Here is a 24,787-nt window from a genome sequence, read left to right as displayed (position 1 = left end):
TTGGGGTTCACCGCCCCTCCCGGAGGAGAATTTCAGTGATAGCACGGGAACCAGTTTTCTTCGCGGAAAGTTTGATTTAGAAGAGTTTTGAAACTGTCCGCAATATTTTTGTAACCCATACTTTCATTCGAGGAAATAAATGAACTTTTTATGAGCCCATTATAGTTTGAAACGTGGTATGTAATAGTTTAGAGGGTAAAGCGTTTGGATGCTGATGGAAGGGGACCAGGTTCAAAGCTGGAGTTACCCCTTACAAATTACTCGACGCGCGAAGTGGCACCTTCCCTGAATGTGTGATATTCACAAGTTTGTGATTTAGTATGGGGTGAACTCTAACCTTAACCATCCAAACTAACCTTTGGGTTGGAACAATGAGCCATCAACGTTTCGTCAACAGAAAATTGGAAAAAATCAAGTTGTTAATGGGTGTATTAGTAGAGTACACGACTCAAATACGAGGGGAAATGAAAAACTCGTTATACGTCACCACCGGACAGTGGAAACGAGACACCTAGGACGGGCTCGCGGGTTGCACCCCTGGGGCAGGGATTCTAAGTAGCTTTTTTCCTCTGCCCGCAGGAAGGGAAGTACAGGAAGGAACAAGGAAGGAGGCGCCGCCGCGATAGGATCCCGACGACGCCTCCTGGGAGGGGATAGGGAAGGAAGGGAGGGGACGGGGAAAAACACCTCAACGCTATGGAAGCGAAAGAGGCCCAACTAAATAGCGAAACCAAGCATACGCAATTAATGTTCTAACAATCTTGGAGGACCATTCTATGAGGAAGAATGATCCAACGATCAAATCGTTAGAACCTCACCACCGGACAATGGATACGAACTCCTTGGGCGGGCTCGCGGGGTTACTCTCCTGGGCCGAGGTCTGAAGCGTTAGCTTATCACCTCTGCACCGCAGAAGGGGGAGGACTGGAAGGAGCAAGGAAGGAGGCGCCGCCGCGATAGGGACCTCACCACCGGACAGTCACATTCAATAAATCATTCATTGTTACTGCATGCCGCGAATGGAACAACATTGACCTACCGCTACGTAAATCATCATCACTCGCCTCCTTCAAAAAGGCAATACTCGTAAAACTTCTTCGAGAACAACAACGAGACATGTAACATCACAGGAACAGAGGGAAACAGTCATGACTTATCTCCTCCGGCTTCATCTAATTTTCTTTTTCTTTACAGATACTGGGTGACATTTTCCATGTAATTCATTGTATTTGTAGATACTCAGGTTTACATTAGCTCTCTCATTAGGTTTTTGCAGGTTTTTCACGCCCCCCTTCTTGTGTGGGCGTTTTCCTGCACTGGTTTTTTTCCAATAAGGACGACAATCAATATCCCTAGATTTTTCCCACGTTCACCAACATCTTTTTACACTTGGCCAATGGTAACTTTGTTAAATTATAATTTTATTTGTTAATTTAAAATGGAACTTCTATTTATTTTTATGTAATTTCTCTGCATTTAATTTCATGAGCAGCTTGACAATGTATTTAACTGCATAAATTTCATGTTTGACGAGGGGTTAGATGGAAGATGAGACTTTCTAGTCCCAATCTCGCCCAATTAAGACGTTCATTATTATTATTTTATCGAATGTAAGATAATTTCCACCTCTACTTATATGTTACGCGTAAGAAAGCGCGCCTCCCACACACGCTCCACAGCCGGCCTTTCCGCGCGGGGTAAGTGCAGCCCCCAATGAAAGAGTAATGAGGAGCAGTGAACATGGAAAGCTTCTCACGGGCCGTCGCCTCCGAAGCGACACCACCACGGGAGGGTTTTGCTGGGAAATGGTCCATCGGGGGAGGAGGGGGAAGGAGGGGGTGGGGGGTAGCCATGGCAACGAGGGGAGGGAGGCAACTCTTTCATTTACGGATGTGGCGCCCGCAGCGGGAATGAGCCGAAACTCCGTCGGGAGCGTTCTCATTCCCCTAAGGCCTCTTCCTAGCCGCCACACCTTTAGAGACAAAAAGTGTCCGACCCCCATTATAGACCGCGCCGGAATTCATGCATAGTGCGCCTAACGGAAAGATCTGGATGTGTATAATCGCCAGCTAGACAAATGAATTTCTCACATCATCAAGTCAATATCGCCGAGAGGCCTTTCTTCCAAGTCTACTCGTGCTTTCGGCCCCCGCTTGCAAAACATTAGTGATTTCCCCAGCAGAACTCCTGCCAGGGATACATGGCTCATAAATTTAATTTATTTATTTTATTTTTATTTTAATAAAGAGATACACATACAGCAATACTGCCAATTTAAAGTGCACTTATAACAACAAATATTAAATAATTAAATAATAATGATTTGATTACAAATTTAAATAGAATAAAAAAGAAAAACAAATACCCATTCGAATTGCTAATTCATGAACTTTATTAGTTTAAAGATTATATTTTATTGCAATGAGAAGTAATGAATTTGATGGATTATTGTCATTGCATGTACAAATTTTGGTTCACAGCTCCACTAAATCTACATTTACATCTTATCTCGTATCTTTGGCCGACATTAAAAGGAAAGTGAAAGATTGGTTAATAAGTGATATTGTAAACTTGTAATTTCTTTATTTTAATCTGAAATGTACAAAATATATTAAATTATCATAGTTTTGTTTAAAAGTAAAAAATTAAAGCAAAGTAAAAATTTTGGTTCACAGTCCCACTAAATCTACATTAACATCTTACCTCGCAAGCCGCCTCAAAAAAGTTGTGTGGCAGGCGGTATTAGGACACCAACAGTTCACAAATGAAAAGGAAATCTCTAACGAGGTAACGTCTAGCATTCATTTAAGTCCTTTATAGTTCGGGCGAAAATAATTCCCATTCTATTCCTAAGCGTTCCTCAAAACATCCCTCTGAACTTATCGTTAATCGGTCGGAGGTGAAAAAATATTGGAATATGATGTACTCACTCAGTTTCGCTCTAAAAGATACCTATCTATATTTATCATTCTATTATATGAGTGGGTTGGAAGCCAAGGGATACAAGTGATTTCTCTTTTCTAAACAGAGTTAGGTACAGAAATTAGGTAGAGAAAACAAACGAGATCGATTAGACACTTAGTAGTGCATTTGATTTTCCACAAGGTGTCAGCAAAAACAGAGACTCACTCGTTTCCCTTGGCAACCAGGTCTTTGTGTATTTATTCTAACAATTAACTTCACCTAACTCTGTTGAGAAAAAAATCACTTGTACCCCTTGGCTACCAACCCATTCATATCTATTCTCAATTGCTCAAGCAATCCAAGCCTAGCGTGTGTCTTCCGTGACCGTATGCGACAAGTATTATGTGGCTCTTATCATTGAAAAGTTTGGAGACCCCTGCTCTCCAGTAATATTCGAGGGTGAGCACGCGGTGTACAGTCCAAGATGCATTCCAACTGGCTGCGGCGGAGGGCAGAGGGGCGCTGGTGATTATAGGAGCGCAGTGGAGAGAGAGAGGGAGAGATCCCATATTGACCCAATCGAAAGGGATATAGTACGAGTAAGGGAGAGAGGCGGGCGCATTCGTGGGAGGAGACTCTATCCACCACCCCTTCGTGCGACGACGACTGCGAATATATATTTCCCGACTACACGGCCTCCACCCTCATTCCATTTGGGTCCGATGGGGGAGGGGGGATGAGGGGGTAAAGGAATGGGGGGGGGTGGCCCACAGCCAGCCTCCCCCTTTTATCCCCCAGATGGTCAAGCACCCCCTCGCCCGTTCGCAGATGACCACTACTCTCACTGCTGCTGCCACCGGGTGTCCACTTGACGAACCAATCCCTGCCCTCCCTGCTCATTAACAAAGGCGCCCCCCCCTGGCGTGCGTGCGTGCGTGCCATTGTGCCGGCCCTTGGCACGTGACGACGATTCACGGGTTAAAATTTAGGACGCCCATTAGGAGGTCCATTGAGTGTGCGCTCACGAAAGGTGCCAAATTTTTCAACGGCCGTGCGCGCAAAAGCTCATTGCTCAGAAAAGTGAAAGCGATATTTATGGATGGGGTGGGTCGGAAAACACAAAGGCACTTGGCACGCCCCCACCATCAAGGCGAGGCGAGGAGAGGACTGCAGCAGAGGGTTTTGAGTCGGGCGTTATTGTGAGGAGTGTTGCAGCCGCCTCGACACTTAAAGGAGGCGATTTGGAGGGCGAACGGAAAAAAAGAATGGGCAAAAACTCGGGTTAAAATTCAAGGAGTCGTTCCCATTGAATGAATCACCGATTCCATCTGGACCAATGTGCTGAATTTCTAATACAATGGGCCTTTTTCCTTTAGGTCTTTTTCTCACCTTGTTCTCGATAATAATATCATTTCACAGCCAACGGTTCCCCGAATTTTATTGGCACCATTATTAGCGATAAACAAAAGCATTGAATAAGAATAGACAAAGTTGATTCAGGCTTCATACGGTGAAGATCTAACATAATGTACATTCAAACTATCTAGTAATTTTCCGCAAACAATTTTACTCACAGCTGGCTTGACGACCACACGAAATAAAATTGAAACCGATCGTGTGGATAAAATTGTCAGTGAAAATTTTAAAGTAAGTTTTGATTTACAATTAAACAAGAAATTGCATTCGATCTTGGGAAACAAATAGCTTGAACTCTTGCTCCTTGAACTGGTTTACCTATTAAAATTCATACGTATCTGGTGATATGCCATTTAACCGTATCTTATGGATAAATACAAATGAATAAATTCAATTAGCGTTGCCCATAATTATTTTAAACCGTGAGTAGCACAAACCGACGTGTATTCATGATTCATCCGGCACACGTTTTGGTGGAAATAGCTATAATATAAATGTGGAGTTCATCCCCCTGGCGCTTATAACGTCCTACGACGATGCCTCTGGGAAGAATTGGAAGCCCAGCAAATCATCAATGGAGGCGAACGACCACTTACTCAAAGTGGAGATGGCGCATGATGACGATTCATGAAACCTTGTGAGGGGTCTGAATCAATGGAGATTGAAAATGCGTCAAAAGTATAATCGAAGGTAGTCTGGGAAAGTCAATACAATTTTATTCATGGTAATTACACATAAGAATAATATTTACTCTAAGTATGATGCCATGACCAAAAGAGGCTCATAAAAGCTACAAGAACATTAAGGGAAATTCAGGTTAAATCTACAGAGAGGAGATATTAAAAATCCCAAAGGCATGCACCTAGTTACTTGCGCCACCAAGCCATGTTATTTCAAGACGGTAATTCCGCGGGGTTAACGGATTTAATTGCTATTATGCTGCACAGAAGCATTGAAATTATTGACCTCCGCACATAGGAATTGAAATTTAAAGGAGCTGCTTCCTAGCCGCATCGAGTTCTGTTCGGGAGTTCATTTCACAATTCCATATTATAATCACGTTGTTTTTCATTCCAAGGTGACTTCTTCCAAGATTCTCGGCTGCATAGAGGAGGCCTAACTCCATTCCAAAGAATGCTGATTCCTGTTGCCACTTCGGTCGCATTTTAATCAGTTTTCAAAAATGTCCGCGGCGCGGTGATGAGTGCAATGCGATCCACTTTTTTCCAATATTTTGCATTAAAATGTTTGTAATTGCGAGGAATATCATTAAAGAGGTATGCATTTGATAGATCACATCATAATATGTATACATTTCGGCTAAAACCTCATAATTACACTTTATTTCCCCGTAAAACTCAGATCAATTTGTCCGTCAGCGACGCGAGTGGCGACTTTTGTTAACCAATTTAAATGCGCGGTAGTTGACCACACATTTGGAGGCCGACTTGAGGATCCTCTTTTGTTATATTCGTGATTCTCGATTACAAGTAACGAAACATCGTTTTAAAGCGGATGAAAAAAATGACTGCGACAGAGCGCGTTCCAAAGTTTCACGTTAATTTTCGTGCTAATTTCGCTCTTATTTTTTCCTACGAATGCCGCCATTGATGAATGGGATTGCCTCACGTTAAAGACTGCGTAAGACTTATTTCTTGAAAATGTTTCTATAAACCGGCCACAGGCCAATCGCACAGTCCGATGCATGCAATTCCTATTCGTAGACTGTGGCTGAGTTGATCGGAAATAGAGAAAAGATATCAAATTACGTCAGGCTTTAATTAGTGGAAATTCTGAATTATCATATTGATATGAGAAAGCGGGTAAATGATGCTTTAACTTTTACCCCTTTTTATTTCCGTTAAAAAAATACCCTAAACACCCTCTTGAATTTCTCCACCCCGTTTACCCCTTCCCATGTCCTCTATGATGGTATATATAACCATAAGTTGTAAGCTGCATTTACTCTGATGGTGACACTATTTTTTGAATCAATGGTCGGTTTTTAATAAATGTTTATGCTGAAACATAATCACAGCTACACTAATATTGTATGCTCCATACATTTTAAATGGTCTGACCTAGGTTTCAACACTATACACTATATCATTCTCAAAGGTATGTTGTGTCGAAAATAGGTGAAGTGACATAGTGTGCGGTGTAGACATCTAGGTGAGACCATAGCAAAATTTGTGGAGCGAACATCTGTGATTATACTTCCTGTTACACAATTCCATCCTTAATTCCACCCCGCAAGCCGCCTAAAAAGGCGTGTGGCAGTGGGTGTTAGGATACCAGCCGTCCACGTATAAAAATTTAATGCTCAAACAAAATTACGAGTAGCGTTTATTGAAGTCCTTTATGGCTTGGGGGAAAAACGAATTCCCATACCTATCCGTTCGGCAAAATATCTCTCTAAACTTGACTAAACCAACTTAAGGGTTTAAGTTGGTTTACCCTACGCTAAACCAACTTAAACCCTTGAGTTGGTTTAGCGTGGAGTTTTTCCAGCTCTCTCATTTCAGTGTGGAATTAGAGAGACCCGAGATCGAGTCCAGGTGACCATCCCAAATGGTTCCCTCCCTCCGTGGCCAACTCCAGAGTCGGTGGCGCCCTCTGTGCACGCGACTGCTTGACCAGGTGGTCAGCCGTTTCGGCGCATTGAATGGTGGGCACACACTGAAAGAGAGAGGGGGGTGGGAATGGAGGTTTGTGGGGGTCCCCCCGACAGACAGAGACGCAAAGAGCGGCGACCCCCCGGTGGGGGAGTTGGCCCCGAAAGGCGGGGGCGAGTAGATGGATGGAATTGGGGGAGATAGATAAGGGAAGAGGGCCTTCTTCTTTGAAGGAGGCCTCCACAATTCAATTCCACGGGACTAAGTAAATTGGGTCTCTCCGTTTTGCGCTCTCTTTCGACGACTTCAATGCCCGACCCAACCCCCTTCTCCTCCCCTCCTCTCCCCTAACCCCCTCCCTCAACCCCCTTCCCCCTACCACCAACCCTCTTAAAATCAGCGCGCAAACCATCGCAGCGGAAGCAAAATCCTCCGGCACGCTCTAGCCAACATTATGTTGTTCACTTACAATTAGACTCGCACAATGATCGCAAATCTTACTCTTGTGTGAAAAAAAGAGATTTGAAGTAGGGAAAGATACATTCTGGTACGAACACTGATTTAATTTCACTCGTCAGAAGTGGCCCATTGATAGCGACGGATAGAATTAAGGGTGGAGGCTTTCCAAATGTGGTGCTACGGTAGAATGATGAGGATGGAAGGGGCTGACAACTGTAAGGACATGTAAAAGCAGATAAGTATATAATGTAGTAGAAGAATATAAGTAGTAGTAGATGTGGATAAGTAGGACATGGGGAAGTCTTAAGAATAGTTGGAGAGAATAAACTCCTCGTAAAAATTTGGATACAATGATTTAGCAATATTATTGGTCATATCTTGAGACATGATGATAGATGAGAACAATCGTCGATGGACAACTGGAAAGGATGAACGGTGAAGTGAGGCTTAGGATGAGAAGCATAGACAAAGCGATGAAGGATGTAAAAAAATATAATCCGAGTAAGTGCTAAATGATTATCCGACAGGATTATTGAATTGAGGACTGCGTCGAACCAATCCCTGAGTCGCTAACTGATGATAATGGTGGTTTCCTTATTTTCCATAAAAATCGTGAGGCCAGTATTTTATTGCATAAAATTTGACTACGGCTTTTACCATATCGAGAAAATAACCACAACGAGAAGAGCGTTGAAAGAAAGTCTTTTGTACTTTTCGCATAACTATCACGATCGATTACAGTAACAATAATAATAATAATGTCGTCTTTATTTCACAAGCGAATTTAGGACTAGATAGTCCTCTCTTACAATTCACTTGTTTGACGATCACATACATCCATATATATCCTGGATGGTGGTCAAACCACCCAGGCGGGATTCGAACCCGCGACCTCTAGGTTAGCAGTCGGGGACTTTACCCCGGCGCCACCGAGGCCGTGTCTTTCTAAGAGGAGAGAGTCAACTCCTCCTTTGCTCCGGGAAAACAGCACGTTGTCGTAGAAAGCGATCGGTTTAGTGATAAAGCTATTGAAAGTAAAAAGTAACACGTTCAACGGAGGGATATTCCACGCAGCATCGCTTGCATTCATCAACTAAATCAGAGACCACATTGTCAGTTTGTATGTTGTCAATGACCTATCGCAAGGAATCATTCCTCGACGACAGCGTCAGGTCTTTCTGAAGAGGCGGGCATCGAACCGCGGAGCGAAAGGCGAGCAGCTGTTTAGCAAGGGCACTTCTTATAGAGGAGTGCACAGTTTTATGGAAGATTCATTTATGTTGCAACTTCGTTTGCTTTTTCGCCAGTTTACAAAAATGTCCTCAGCACGGCGATGCGTGTAGTGCAACTCACAGTTTCCCAATATTTTGCATTAAAGCATTTCCAAGTGCGAGAAATAGCATTGAAACGTTATAACCGCTGATATATCACATCGTTAGGAATATAAATTTGTTTACATTCCCCGACCATGGCTTATTTATCCGTGAAATTGGAATCGCTTTGTCCATCAGCGACACAATTGGCGAAGGCTGTGGGGCGATCCACTTTTTACACCGATTAATTTGCAATGTAGCAATTGCAATCGCATGGGATAGCATTGAAAATTTGATGGATCACACCACCCCCAACATAAATTTAGGCAAAAGCCCAAATTACAGATTATTTATCTGTAAAATTCGAATCACTCACCCCATCAGAGACGTGAGTGGCGACTTTTGTGAACCAGACATGAATGCGCCGTGGTTGACAAGGCATTCTGGAGGCCGACTGGAGCTTCCTCCGCCGGAATATTCGTGACTGTGAGGGATGCGAGGAGTAGCCATTGCACTGAATCAATGCATGGGCGACGGTCTCCTTTTGAGAAGATGGGTGAAAGAGGCTATTGGCCGAATGTGCACGCCACAGTCGCTTCGCAAGGGACTTCCCTTTCAGCAGAGAGGGGTCTTTGTGGCGGTCAGTGGGGGTGGGTTAGCGGGGGGGCGGGGGAAGTATGAGGGGAAGCAGGATGGAGAGTAGCAGCAGGGAGCTGCCACAATTGTCCCATCCAGGGTGATGAGAGTGTTAACTGAAAACATTGCACAGCAGAGCTCACGTGAATCGCTATGGAAACAAATTCTCCTCAAGCGGGTATCAAACCAAGCACCTTTCATCCCCGTTGGGTGCTTTTAAGAACATCCCCGTGGTCAAACCAAGGGCTCCGGGCCTGAAGTACAGTTGCATTCTCCAAGTTCCTTTTATTTTTAACCGTAGAAAAAAATACGAGTCTTGCAGAACCCATTTTTAAGTACCTATTTATTCGTTGTTCAATATAGTAAATTTCGCTGTTTTCTGGCGGCTCTACATTTGCGTCGGATAATTTCAGAACAGCCCTGGAGTTATTATCCCAGAGCCACAATTTCCCCAACCAGGGTGACGAGAGTACTAACTGAAAACATTGCACACCAGAGCTTAGACTCACATGAATCGCCATGGAAACAAATTCTCATGGACCGCGTATCGAAACACGTACCTTTGGTCCGCAGCGCTGACCACTCCGCTATCCCGTTTGATTACACAGGCCAACAATGAAAAAACTTTTTTAATGAAAATACCTTATTCTTATGTTTTTAAAGTTTCTGAATCCAAATATGATGTTTTTTTAAGTTGTATCATCCACCATTTATTCACCTTTTACCGTTAAGTTTATGAAATCAAGCAATATTTTTAGAATTTAACAGCCTTTTTATAGTTATAATTAAATTGAAAAAGTAGGTCTAATGAACGAAGATAATGGGGGATTACTGCTGGTACTTCACCGAGAAGTTCAGCAAGCGATTCATCGCAGAAAAAGCTACGCTAGAAGCTTCAAGGAAAAAGGGAAAGAAAATGTAGACCAATTCCAGTTAACAAGTGAACCCTGTATTATTACGCTGTAGTAAACACAAACAATTTCATCACGATGCAGTGAACAGTAAATACAAACAATTTTATGATGTAACACAGTGTTTCATTGATTTCCCTATATACCGTATAGAGGTATTAGACTAAATATTAAATACATATTGCTTGGAAACTATGGGCGATACAAAAAACTAAGCCAGGTTTGGATTCGGCTCATCAAAATCTATAAAGATCAGCTATTAAAATAAAAAAAGTTTTCAAACAAAATTTTTTTGTTGGCCTGTGTTATTATTCATGAAAATTTTGATCGAAGCTCGTGGTTAGAGGCACCGACCGAATCGTAGCTAACAGCGACTTCAAAACTGAGAGAGATTTAAAATAAAATATCTCTCCTCGTACTGTTAAGGGTAGCAATGGTGTTTCCATAAATAATATTGATGGCGTCACTCCCTGGGACGACTCATTGCATGTTTTTATTTTTACATTAACCTAACCTTGGATTTGAATACAGGTATTACTTAAGTCGGAAAGTTTTACCATTGAGTGAAAGTGGACGTATGTTTTTTTATGCGTATTTTATTATATATCTAACGTATACTTTATAGGAGCCTCTTGCATGCTTAATGCTGGCCAATGATCTCCCTCTGCCAAGCACCTATGAGGTGGCTCGCAAGGTATTATGTAGATGCAATTGAATTGTGCGTGACACTACCCAGCCGTAAGGAAGGTCCATGGGTTCTGGGTGTTTTGCATCCATAAAAGGAATGAAATGCAAAAGAACGTTCCTTCACACTTTCATCGTCACGTCATCAAGCCAGCGAACTTTTTCGGGAATGAAACCACAGAGTGGGGTGCTGCCGCTGTTATTACTCGCGTATCATTGTGCGAGGCCCCCCCGAAGAGGGTGGCGTTGGGGGAGGTGGGGGCGTAATCTACGGGTGGGAGCTGCCCCCGGGCCCTTCCTTGACCACTGCGGCGTTGCCACGTCCCCCAGGCCCTGATCGCAGTTCAGGAGGGCAATGCCGGAGGCCTAGCCCATCCGGTGTTTTGCCTCATACAGATTCTCACCCGCGCGACATCAGAAGTTACAGTGAAACCTCTCTAAAGCGACCACTGCTGTTTCCAGATCAAAAAAAGACCGCTTATTAGGAGTCATCAGGGTAAATCACATAAAGCTAATGAAATTTCATAAAATAAGGGTTTATCTTTTTCTTAACAACCACTGGTTACATATTCGGTTTACAATTATCTCCACTTTCTAAACAAAATTGGCAGATGACCTTCGTTTTAATTGGTTACTTTTCCTTATAATAAAAATATTTTCTTAATAAATTTGAAGAATTGATGGGATATAATCGTACTTTAATTGAGCTCGTAATAAATTTTTCGGAATAATGGTAATCCACGCATTGCTCTGAAACCAGCCCTGAAAAAACTGAAGGGGGAGAGGACACGCATTGGCCCGACCGTCGACCAATCAGTGCCCACCTGAAAACAATGCGAAGGTATATAAGACGGACACTTCTTGGCCAATCCATTCACCCTGAAGACGATGGCAGACTTAGCCTTCGAAACATCGGTGCAGACAAACCATTGGACCCGGCTGGAAACCCGAGAACTCTTCCTCCAATCTATTCGCGGGGAAAACCTTAGATCCAAGAAATTTTTTCCCGCTAACACACAGACGCGCAAAATTAAGTGATTGAGTATGTTAGAAAGGCACCGTCAGCATTGAGGTGCGAAAGACTGGATCATCTGACGTCACCTGTCGGTTGGCCTCGCTCCGGCCCCACAACAATACTGACCCTTGCCACGGAGAGGGAGAGAGAGAGATGGGCCCTCATTTATGCAGACCCACACCGACCCTCGGGCTGTTTTGCATTCCGTTCGGCCTCCTCTCCCAGACACCCTGGTCGCCAAAGCAGTCGTAGGCCTTAAAACCCACCCCATCACCACCACCCCCTCCCACTTTTCCACCCCCAAAACACACACATTTTGGGAGAAGACCCGACGGAGCATCTCGGACGGTCCACTCAGTGCTGCGACGCCCTCTCTTGCATTTGGGGCACAAAAACCTTCTTCTTCCCTTCAAAAGCCTTCCAATCGCATGTGCCGCAAAATATTCTAGACCAGACGGAATCTATAATTGATGTTCCTTTCTTGCACGCTGCCACGGTGACTTTAAATACCATCCCTTGAGCGTTTTTAAGCTTGCGAGGGCACGAAGTGGGGAATGGCGTAGAATAATTGCAAAAGGACAAGTGGATTCCCTTTACTGTGGAAGTGAACGAGAGGTTGAGATTAGTCAACAATACATGGAGCGAGTGCTATTCAAACTGAAGTTAGGAGGAACTACATACAAACTATACGGTGTGTGTCATCGGAAAGAGGCCAATGAACAGATGACTTGATATAATACGTAGTTAACATCTGCAAATTTTATACTTGAATTGCTTTTACTCACTTTTAACTATTCCCATTGCAGTCAATTACTCTTTATATGACAAACCAATCTAAAGAATGTTGACCAGTGATGACAATTGTATGGCGGACGTCTAAAAACGACGACGAACCCCTGCTAAACACCCTAGAGGTGGCTCGCAGGGTATTACGTAGATGTAGATGAATTGAAGCTCGCGAGGGCGATCTGTGAGAAACTTACTCTAAAATGTATTTCCACTTAAATACACCAACGGATGAAGTTCGCCATGACATAATATTTGACTTAGTCGGGATTCGAACCCGGATCTCCCGATTGCCGGTCAGACCGGTCCTCGGATTAGATCGGAAGATCCGGGTTCGAATCCCGGCTAAGACAAATATTTTTTCATGGCGAACTCCATCCGTTGGAGTATTTAACTTTGCACCCGTGCGCGTGACTGCGTACAAAGTCACTAGTTCCTGCAGTGCTTCCACTGTTTTAGTTTCTCTTTGGTGGTTAATTTTTTTCCTCCATGGCACCGTCGCTCACACAACTTCACTGAAAATCACACATTCAATTCTTATCTGCAGGAGGACATCATCGTCCATACTGTCCCCACGAACTCGGACTTTCCATCCTGCCAGTTGTTGGGCCACTCCAAACTGGTTTAATCTGACCCTGTAAAATACCCCCCCACTATCTGTCTCTTATACTTAATTCTTACATAGAATATAATTGAAGAAATCGATCGTTCAATATAGGCGACTTTAGACATTCATGTAAAAAATGTAGGAGTGCATTTGGAGTGGAAATGACTTTCCAGGTTATAGGATTCAAGAATAGGGTGGTTTCACATTATTTTTTTATTGCCTGAATACAAAGATCATTACTCCTGGAGTGCGCATTTCAAGCTCTTAGATTTTCGAATGACAATATATATTTTTCGCGATTTAACGAAAAGTGAAAAATTTCAAGCGCGCGAAAACGCGACGGCTAAGTATGAATTCTGGGAAAAGTCCGTGTGACGTATTTCTGGTTCCCGCTGCCGCAAGTGAGGTGACCTTGGGGCCAGGCTTTGAGCGCTGATACGACGCAGGATGCTAGCAGGTAGCAGAGTACCCTGCTAGCAGCTAGCGCTTGGCTTAAATAAGAATTATTAATACCTTATCAAACGAAGAAAACTTTCCGACCTTAGCCAGTTTTAATAGGTGATTATTAAGACATGTTTCCCTGAGCTCTGTGCCTCATGCATGCATTGGTATTCTCAGACGATGTAAAACTCCTATCTACTCGTATAGAAACTAGGTCCCTGTGACGTCACGTTGAGTGGCATCTAATGGGCGCCAATCTGGCCTTTTTCAAATGAGAATAAAATTGACCCTTGCCATTCGTCTAAACCGGTATTACTAAAACAAAATAATTCGTATATTATGAAAACACTAATTTTGGGTAACGAATCGCAATCAATGCCTTTCGTTTTCTTTGATGACGGAAACTACCCTTTTCCCCTATCTATTCGTTCCGCAAAATATCTCCCTTAATTTATCGTTTCTGTCGGATCTGGAAACGTGGTGGGGTTCTAATATTATGTTCTCCGTGTCGCTCTTGACGATATCCATGCTCAATTGCTCAATCAATCTAATCGTAAGCCTAGCGGGCAGCTTCCGAGTCTTGAAGTAGACTTTATAGACCTCAGAAACTGTGATATGCCCCTGGATTTCGAATTGCAAGATACAAGGCACGATCATCCCACTCACGACGGTGTTAGTTGAGTAGGATTTTCAGCTTGGAACACCGAAAAGGGTTCGAATATTAACGCCCGAAGGGGATGGGCTCCGACGGGGGTGATACAGAAGCGATGTCTCCTCCGAGGAAATATTATGAGGAAGATCAGGTTCCGAGGGAAAGAGATGAGGCTAGACAAGAGCGCCACGAAGATGTGGCTAGAGCGTCGAGAACGAGTAGGATAACGGCGGAGAGATAAGGACGGTGGAGGTTGATGCATTGGCTCGCTCCGGGGTCTGAACTCACGACTATCGGCCTGGGATGACGGTCACGCTCCACCCTGGAATACCCGTTTTTGCGGATAATGAGGCGAAAAAAGGAAGCGAGGGAGGGGTGGGAGGAAATCAGGCGAAGCGATTTTAATGATGGTATGGCACCCGGAGTCAAGAGATAACGATGCAAATGAAGGCGAAGGACACGCGTTATTGCACGCAACACGCGAGCGCTCGATGGGACGAAGAGATAGTGGTGGTTGGGGGTTGGGGGAGGGAGTATTTAACAGGGTCAAATTAAACCAGTTTAGTTCCAGCCATCAACTGCGAGGATGGATCGCCGCAGATCGTGGGAACACTATGGGCGATGATGTCCTCGAGCAGATAAGAGGAAGTCAACGGGCGATCCCCGCCGGTCGGTTCTTCTTTTTGTTTTTTAGTGACGTGTTGATGCGATGGTGCCACGGCGGAAAAAATGTGTCCACGAAACAAAAACTAGTAAAATCGAAATACAATTAATAAAACTTCTGGGTTTCCCTGCCTCGCCGAAATATCTGGATTGTTTTGCTTCACTACTCCCAACCGTTTGAGCTGTCTCCAGTGCAATGGCGAAACTAGGAATAAGCTTTGGGGGGATGAGAGGGCTTTGGGGGGAGCGGGGGAGGGTGGGGGGGGGGATGAGGAAACAGGGAGGTCAGGAAAATTTTTGAAAAAAAAAAAAAATGCCTTAATATGCATTTTGCATCATTTTGGCATATAAAATTCACCTTTAAGAATATGAAGTTATTATATGTCAAATCCGGACAAGATTTTTGAATATTTTTTTGATTTCTCTGAGGCTTTTGGGGGGGGGGAAGATACATCCCCTTATCCCCCCCCCATAGTTACGCCACTGCTCCAGTGGGTTTCTGCAATATTCATTTCAGTTTTAGTTTTCTCTCATGTTAAAGTATGGCAGGTAGATTATGATTTAGGGGTAAGGGACATTGTTAGGGAGGAAGGCGGAATCAGGGGTTCGTTGCTTTGCCATTGCGTTAGGAGCTTAGTTCCAGAGATGGATGACTTTGGTATTTTCGGTCCGGGGGAGAGAATTTCTAAGATACCTAGATTTCTAAGATACATTTCTAGGTACCTAATGACGTGAAAAGACAACAATAATTATTTTAGCACAAATGGGCCGAGATTACATATGATTACAAAACTTTTACTAGCCATTCTTATGTTGAAGGATCAACTTTTTACACAATATTCTATTTAAGACTAAAGTATGAGAGACGCAAATATTTCATGCTTCTTATATTTTATGCTTCTTAATTAGGAGTTCTCTTCGGAGAAACATAAGATTTTTTCGAGTCCCAACCAATGATTCTGATTGAAAAACGTCGAACGTCTAAGGAAACTGACCAGATCATAATATGGCCGACAATGACGCTGACAAACGTAATTTATATGATCGCCGCATGCTACTCCCGTGGCGTTGCTGCTCTTCCGTGACACTGATTGGCCAGTAGGTATCACTGAATAGCTCTGAATAGCTCGCACGCGTCCATTTCCTGCCGCTGAAAATGATCGGCCCTTATCTACCACGTTATATCCACAAGGGACGCCGTTGAGCCGCATCTAGGCGAGCCGTTATCCTTATCTATTCCCTGAACGTTATATCAGAGCCTTCGTCATATTCTTCTGTCGCCTCGAGGGTAGGTATAGACCGACTTCCACACACTAACTGAAGGTAACATACTGCGTACTTATGTAATTATTACACTAATTAACTTAGCTCGGAATGGAACCTCTAAAATATTAAAATAATCCGATTAATCAGAATTTGGCTTTCAAAAAGTCAATGACGGTTCGGAAGATACTCCTAACAAACGATACTGCATTTTTACTTGAGATTGTATACGAATTGACAGGGACAAGGTGAAATTAGCCCAATACCACACTAGAATCGAGTTTCTGAGCCAAATAAATGCAGTGCTGGTACAATCTTCTCCAGTAAAACACGACTTTGTGCCGGTTTCTGCTCACTAATTATATTTTCGAAGCATTCACCGCAGGAAGCATAACCATTGTATTTTATTTCATTACCAAGTCACGAGATAAAGTCTCATTACGATTCGTCACGCATTGGAAGGGCCAACGCCCACAGATCGCTGCTCTACAACCATTTTAACGTTCGACCTATTCCATTGCGACGTCGCTCCGCGGGAAGGTCTAATCGACATGCAAGCAGCAGCAGAGACAAAATGGCGGAGGAGAAGGCTTTGATCCGCCATTGTTGGCGGCGCTTCCCGCGCGTATCGCCACCGTGGTGCTGTTGGCCGCTGCGGTTATAGCAGGCGCTGCCAATACAATCGCCTGAGATTCCAGAATAAATGAAATTTTACCCTCAGAAGTAACGCTGATGGATAATGACCATTTTCGAGTTCCGCGCAAGCAACCAAGCTAATAGCGGATCCTAATTCACATGTTCTCTGAGAGTCTGATTTCGACTGCAGCGTCTGCACACTGATGCTAATATCGATTGGCAATATTTATTTCCATGAATTTCAATACTAAAGATGATATATAAATGTCAGTGCTTTACTACTAAGAGACGAAGAAATATTAAAAACAATTACTTCCCTTAAAAATGACGGATAATGGTCCTTCTAAGAAGCCATACGACACCGATCCTTCTGGTGTTAACAGACTTCAGCGCCACAGTTATCACCAAAACAAAATGGCGAAACAAAGAAAAGACAATCGCATAAACTCAACTTTCTTAGGAGAGATGTCGTGGAACATAGCTTGTGATAAAAGAAGATATCTTACGCCTACAATTTATTTCCAGAGTACAACTCGTGTTTTGATTGTTATACAATCATCCTCAGGTATAAATGGTAACTAACGGTAACTCAGGTATAAACGGTAACTGATTTAGATACCATTTGTACCTGAGGTGGATTGTACAACAATCGAAACACGTTTCGTATTATGTAAATAAATTTTGGGCATACGATATCTTCTTTTATCAAAAGACGACCGAAAAGTATAAAAACTTTCGAGGACTCCTGGTCACAGGTCTTACATCACCCTGTACAGAATAACGCGAGTATTTGCATGCCTCAGCCCATTTCCGCATTCACGTAAAGCAGCCCCACGCGTCAAAAGTTTCAAGAAACCATACCGTCACTAAGTGGACCAGAAACTTGGAAATGGTTCGGAGGGAGGGGAGAGAGAGGAGGGTGAAGGGGAGACCACATAGTCCGATTCTTCCGGACTCCGGCCCAATCAAACAGTTTCCAACCCCCCCTACCACCCGCCGATCCGAAACACAAATAAAAAAGGCTTCATGGGAAATAAAAAGAAACGCCTGGAGCGCACGAGGCGACGTCGAAACGAACCGTGCCCCCCCCCTCCCCTTTCGCAAACGCCCTCTCTTTCGCCAAACAGAGAGTCCGAGATATTGACCCCCTTCGGACCCCTGCCCCCCTCCCACCCTAAAGGCCACGAGACGGACCCTTGGGCTTCAATGCGGCCCCGCCAAAAAAAAGAGCAGGGTCCAACCATGACATGACCGTACAATATTAGTAAATAAATATTAAGATGGACGGGGTGGTGTGTTCAGAAAATAACGGGAACCGAATTTTTAAATTTCTCGGGAGTTTCGAGGGCCCCATTGTCAATATTTTTTTATTGTGTTGGTATACATGCCCTTGAAGTGCGATAAAATTTTCAGCTGTACTCGTAGTTCACTTGTGGCAGCCGCTAACGTTAGACGTATTTATATGAGATGAGTGATTTTCGGCTTATACATCATTGCTTATTCGTGAATTTTTTTGCCAAATACAATACATTGACGATGCCCCAGCCTCAAAAATTCGCGAGACATGGCTTCCCGTGTCACTTTCCGTTTTCCTTTTTCCAAAAATGCAGAGAAACTTTAAGGGCCGTTGTTTCACAAGCATAGATGGCAATAAAAGCAATCACTAACGTTATCTATCTATATATATGTAAAAGAAAGTCGAAAATCGTGTTAGTTAGAACACTTATAACTCGAGAACGGCTGCACCGATTTCAATGAGATTTGGTTCTTTGGATTCGTCTCAGGCGGGGTTAACATATAGGCCATTAAAAAAGGATAATTTCACAAAAAAAATTCATCTCTTTAATATGGGCATGCTTTTAGGAGTTATAGTAACACAAAAATTGATAAGTCGGTCAAAACTACAAATTAAATAATTTGTTTTGTTTTTACCACTTTAATAACTGCATTTTGTAACAATATAACATTTTAATTACTAAATATATTCAAAATATTAATTAAATTGAAATTACATTTTTAAAATTTAATTCGAGCTGATTGTAAGCCCAGCCGTGGCCCAGCTCGAGTTGACACTTCACTACCGTGTTTGTAAACAAATCTCCAAGCAATTGTTGACGAACGGTAATGTCCGTGTTCCTATCAAGGAATCGAGTAGTTTTAACTCATTTCCTTGGAATGATTGCAAATTAGTTTCAGTGAGCTCATCAACAAAGAGTTCCAGAATATGATTGATCACCAAAAGAATCAATGATGGTTGATTTAGCGAGCAAGAACGAAGATGTGGATGACTAAAACGAGGTAAATTCAAATAGTTCGTACTCTGCATGGATTCGAATCTTTTAAATGTGTAAAATACGAAGACGAAATCACCAACTATCTATCTGAATATTTTAAGTCCTTGGACGTACCTGGCTTACCAAGGCACGATTTACAGAAAAATGTAGTTTCTGTGCTCATGATCTTTCGAAGCCTAAATCAACCATAACTATCCAACGGAACGTGTTTGATCATTAAAAAAATTGGTGATGAATGTGATTCACGCAACTTTACTCATAGGAAAATTCAAAGGTTGGGAAGTCCTCATTCCGTAGATTCCATGATCTCAACTCATATGCCCTTTATGAGTTTAAACGTATTCAATTTACAATTCGTGTTGCATTCGTGATAACGATTAAAAAATTGCATGGTCATTCTTTCAGTTTTTGTGTTGTTTGTGCTCATGTGCTAATGAAAACCCATGATTTTCTCATGGTCAATTTAGCGTGCTATGTTCACGAGTCGATAAACCATCCTCTGTATTTCTTCCTTCGCTTCAAGTGCGTAGCTAGGATAGGGGGTTTTGGGCGCAGCTAATACCACGGGTCTGTAGGGTATAGAAAACTCGCTAAGGTAAGCGGGAAGTGTGGGGGCACTTCCCCCAGACATTTTTTAAGATAAATGATTCAAAATAGTGGGTTTTGTGGCTGTGTGAATAGTTAAATATATTTTGTTTGTTAGTCATCCGTCCCCCTAATATTAATAACAAAATCTTTCATAAAAAAATTCTCTAAGCTTTTGGGGGGGGGGGTCGCTGCGTCACTGCTTTGCTTCGCTATATTTATTTAGCTTCATCCGCTTCATCTTGCACCTGATAACAAAACAAAAACTGTTGTTTCTCAGAAGGTGCTTGACGCAAGACATTAAACCCGAATGTGTAGGGCTCACCGTGGTGCGTTTACGCATGCAGTACGTTTACGCAGTGCATTTTTTCCAAACAGAGATACTAAAACTGGCGCGCCTTAAGTCATTTAATGCGAATGCTGCTTCATAGGGGCTTTTCTTGCACGATTTTGAGCATCAGTCAAGCGTCGGTCTGGGGTCGTGTCAACCTGCCCCCTGAATGGGCCAAGTGTATGCAACAGACTTGGACCTAAAAACATTTTTTTACAGCTAATAACGCAAATAGCCAACAACTGAATGCGTACAATTTTTATTTCATGAACTGCTTTATTAAACCACAATGCCCAAAATTTCTTAAGCTAAAACGTAAGAAAATTTGTTGAAAAAAATCCGCGTAAACGTGCTCCGATTCACCCTCTGTAGATTCAATAAAGAAAATGTCTTTCTGACAAGCAATTTTGGTACTCATTTACGTAGTTTTATTGAATTTGTATCCTTATTTTATTATAATAAATTAAACATGATTAAAAACGATACAGCCGCTCTTGATTTATAAATGGTGTAAGTAAACTGTAAGTTCATTGATTGTTAGGCGGTACGAAGTTCGCCGGGTCAGCTAGTAGTAACATAAATAATAACTTAATCTGTGTGGCAAAAATGACAGCATGTTAAAAAAACGGAGGTGGGCGATCGCGGAAAAGGTGGAAAAGCGAAGGGGGAACGAGGAGAGGAGGGCGTAGGACGAGAAAACGAGTGTTGGCAGGGGGTGCTAAAGAGACATGATGAGAGTGAAAGAGGCGTTAGAAACAGGGCGGAGGAGAGTGAAGGGGTGATATCATAAAATAAAATAAAAATACTTTGTTCTTTTCCACACTTTATGTTAAATAGGAAGACCCGGGTTTCTGCATATCATTCTTTCATCAGGTGTATATGCAATGGAGTGGAATAGCAGGTAGCGCTTGGCTTAAATATGGATTATTACTACCATATCAAAGAATGGAACCTTTCCGACCCTAGACCATTTTAATAAGTGATTATTAAGAGATGTTTCCCTGAGCTCTGCGCCTCATGCATGCATTGGTAATCTCAGACGATGTAAAACTCCTATCTACTCGTATAGAAACTAGGTCCCTGTGACGTCATGTGGAGTGGCATCGCATGGGCGCCAATATGGCCTTTTTCAAATGAGGTTAAAATTGACCATTGCCATTCGTTTGAACTGGGATTTCTAAAACCAAATAATTTGTATATTATGAGAACCTTAATGGTGGGTAACGAATAGCAATTAATGCATTTCGTTTTCTTCGATGAAGGAAACTACCCTATTGAACGGACAACTGCGTCAAACCAATCTTAGGATTGTTGACCAGTGTTGATGACGATAAGGTTGGATCACTAAAATCCATTTAGTCGCATTGTGTTTCGATATACACCAATCAACGTGACAGTTTCAAAGCGTAATTTTTTCTTGAAATCCAACTTTGCCACCATAACCTCATGGCAGTACACTGGAATACTGACCCTCACTATAAATCTAGGTTCGCGCGTGTGCTATGAAAAGGTTTATCTAGGGTTAAAAACGACAGTCGTTTCATTTGGAGCAAAAGGGGAAAATGCTATCAATGGAAGGGCTGAGGTTAAATGGCGCGTCACTAATTCCGCCGGCCATTAATCTCCCATTCGACGGTCGCCAGCTTGCCAGTCTTCAATCAACGGTTTGAAATCTCGCAAGCCCCGGATAGAGGCGTACAGCCTCGGTGGAGCGAGGTGTGTTTAGCGCGACGCCTCCTGGCAGGATTTGACAACTCGTCTCCGAGCAAGATTTGCCGCACTGAAAAAAGCGCTGCCCGGGGTTGAGGGTGTGGGGTATCCCCGCAACGAGACGAAGTGGAAAAAAATTGAATGCAACGACGCGCACCCTGATGAGAGGCATAGGTACTAAGGTACTGATAGTGTTACTAACTTAGGAGTTACACTAAATAAAACCTTATCATGGAATGAACACATAAAATCCAATTCGCAAAGGGTCTTTAAGACTCTATATCAGTTAAAACAATTTAGACGCCTTATCCCCGTCCCTCATCGCCAAAAATTAGTTGACACTCTTATTTTCCCTCATATAGATTAATGCTGTGTGGTATATTCTGACCATATATGTGAACTAAATCTGAAACTGCAGATGATTAAGAATTCCTGTATAAGGTATATTTTTGACATCACATATTATGAACATGTGACACCATATTTTGAGAAAACTAAGATGGTTAAAAATACAAGATAGGCGCCTACTTTATAAGGCTACATTTATGTACAAGCTAGTTACGATAGAACTTCCCACATATTTACACAAAAATATGCAATATGATGCGAAAACAAATAAATGCCCGACACGCCATATGGAAGAACTCTATATACCATACTATATTCTGCGAAATCGATGTATAATGTAAATGTACTTATTCTTGTAATATGTCTGACTCTATTATATTTATTACCATATATGTTACTAAGGGACAAACTTGTCCCGGAATAATAAATTTCATTTTCTATTTCTATTCTATTCTAAGGTGGGTAAAATTTAAACCAGTGCTTAAACGGGGATGCTCTGCTGATAGCTACATGTGCCGAATCAAGACAATTTGCAGAGGTCTGTCTCGCAAAAGCAAGACGGTAGAGTTCATAGGATAATTAAAAGAAACATGATACACCAATACCGACAATTATATGAGCTACCCAAGAGGTGAAGTCAAGTGGAACAGAAAAATCCTCATCCGATCGTCATATCGAATTTGAAATCATTTGGGTTTTCCATTGATTTCTCGTCTCAGAAATGACGTTAGTTTGGTTCGTTTAAATATGGAGCATCGTTATGCCATTTTTCGAAGAGGTTTGCCATATCCCTGCTTTTATTGGGACTATAAACAGGAAATATCTGACCAAGTAAGCATTCTGACAGCAAGAATGACGGTTGAAGATGTTAAACACTGCAACTTTGGTTTCTAACAAAAAATCATGGTACATAACACACACTGCTCAAGCAAGAAAGGTTAAGTGAGGTGAAAATTCAAAATAGATTGCGAAATCGATACCAATGTTGAAGTTTCGCTGCCAGAACCGACGATACTAAGAGGTTGTTCTAATTTCACTCTGAAATTGAGACAGAACAACTTTGTGCATCCAAATATGCACTATTATCGTTATTATATTATCGCACTATTAAGTATAAGTAATAGTAGCGGGCGTTACTTGGTGGAAATCCTTTGTCGTAGGGGTTGAAGGAATAAAAACTTTGTTTTTCCACATGGTGATTTATTTTGTCCGATGACGGATTGGTTACTGAGTAACATTTTCAAAATTTTAACTGAAGCGTATTCACAAAATGTTGCGCTATACCCTAAGCTTACGCTTACACCTTGAAAATATTATGCTTTACCTAACGAAACCCATTTTCGGACAAAATAGATCACCAAGTGGAAAAGCACAGTTTTTATTCCTTCAAACCCTAAAATTTTAAAACAGCCGATGCACTGAAATCGCAACTGAAATCCGTTTTTCTCCATTCTAGTAAACGGATAAATTTAAAATGGACCCGAGAGATTTGAGGCTCCAATCTGTGACGAGTAGCAAAGCAGCTGTCTGCTAACATGGCGGGACGCGGCCGGGGTGGAGGGTCGAAGGGGGTGGTGTGTGTGTGGCAGGGTGCTGCTGGTGGGTGCGGAAGGGGAGGATTCTAAAAATTAAACAGGCCCGCAGCAGCAACGGCAGAGAACGGGGTGGGGGATGAAAAATTTAACGAATTCTGGGAGGGGTGTAGGGCCAACCACGAGGGAGCTAGGAGTGTAAGGGGGTGGAGCAGATTGGGTCGGAGGGTTGAATGAATGAAAGGGAGGGGGGGAGACGGGGACAAACAGAACCCCTTCATCCGGAGGGCACAAACAGAGAAGGGGAAGATTTTTTGAAATGCGCGCACGACGTTGTAAAGGAAGGGAGGGTGTTGGGGGGGGGGGAGAGGGGGGTTAGGGTTTTTCAAAGGGTGTGTCCTTGTGTGTGTGGTTCGTTTTTTCTCCTCGATGCTTTCAGAGGGGGCTGATGCTTTTTTTCCATGCGTGCGCAGGGACACGCGAGGGTCGCGTGCTCGCGCACCTGCGCCCCTTTCTCGCTGAAAGGGTTTCCGCTCCCTGCCGCTACGAGGCGCTGGCCGCGCGATGCGTGCCATTGGCGCCTGCCCAAAAGCGACGAGGCGATTGGGCGCGTCAAATGGGGCGACGCCTTCCCGTTCCTAGCCGACCTCATGGCGCAACGCGGGCACTCCATCAAAATGTTTGCATACACTTACTCAAGAGACACTGCTTCCATGCATGAACAGCAACATTCAACGACGATGCCACAGCCTGAATCACATCATCGTTACGATAGTATTGTTAGTGTAACTGACCTGTTAGATAAACTCGGATGGGAATCTCTGTCAGACCGTAGATTGAAAAATAGACTAAACCTTTTAGATAAATTCAAGAGCAGTGTCTTTTCTAACGAAGTTAACCGTATCTTACGAACGCCAACAAACTACCGAAGATCAGATCATATAAATAAAATAAGAGAGATAGATTGTAGAACAGACAGATTCATA

General features: G+C 42.8%; 1 protein-coding gene across 2 annotated transcripts in view; it reads right to left on the bottom strand.

Moving 5' to 3' along the window:
- Nucleotides 1-24,787, bottom strand: part of LOC124157971 (POU domain, class 2, transcription factor 2-like) — a 201,450-nt gene that overhangs the window by 97,108 nt on the left and 79,555 nt on the right. The window lies entirely within an intron of this gene.

Source organism: Ischnura elegans, chromosome 4 (assembly GCF_921293095.1).
Source record: "Ischnura elegans chromosome 4, ioIscEleg1.1, whole genome shotgun sequence".
Taxonomy (NCBI): Eukaryota; Metazoa; Arthropoda; class Insecta; order Odonata; family Coenagrionidae; genus Ischnura; species Ischnura elegans.
The sequence above is the reverse complement of the archived record's forward strand: the minus strand, read 5'-3'. Positions and strand labels throughout refer to the sequence as shown.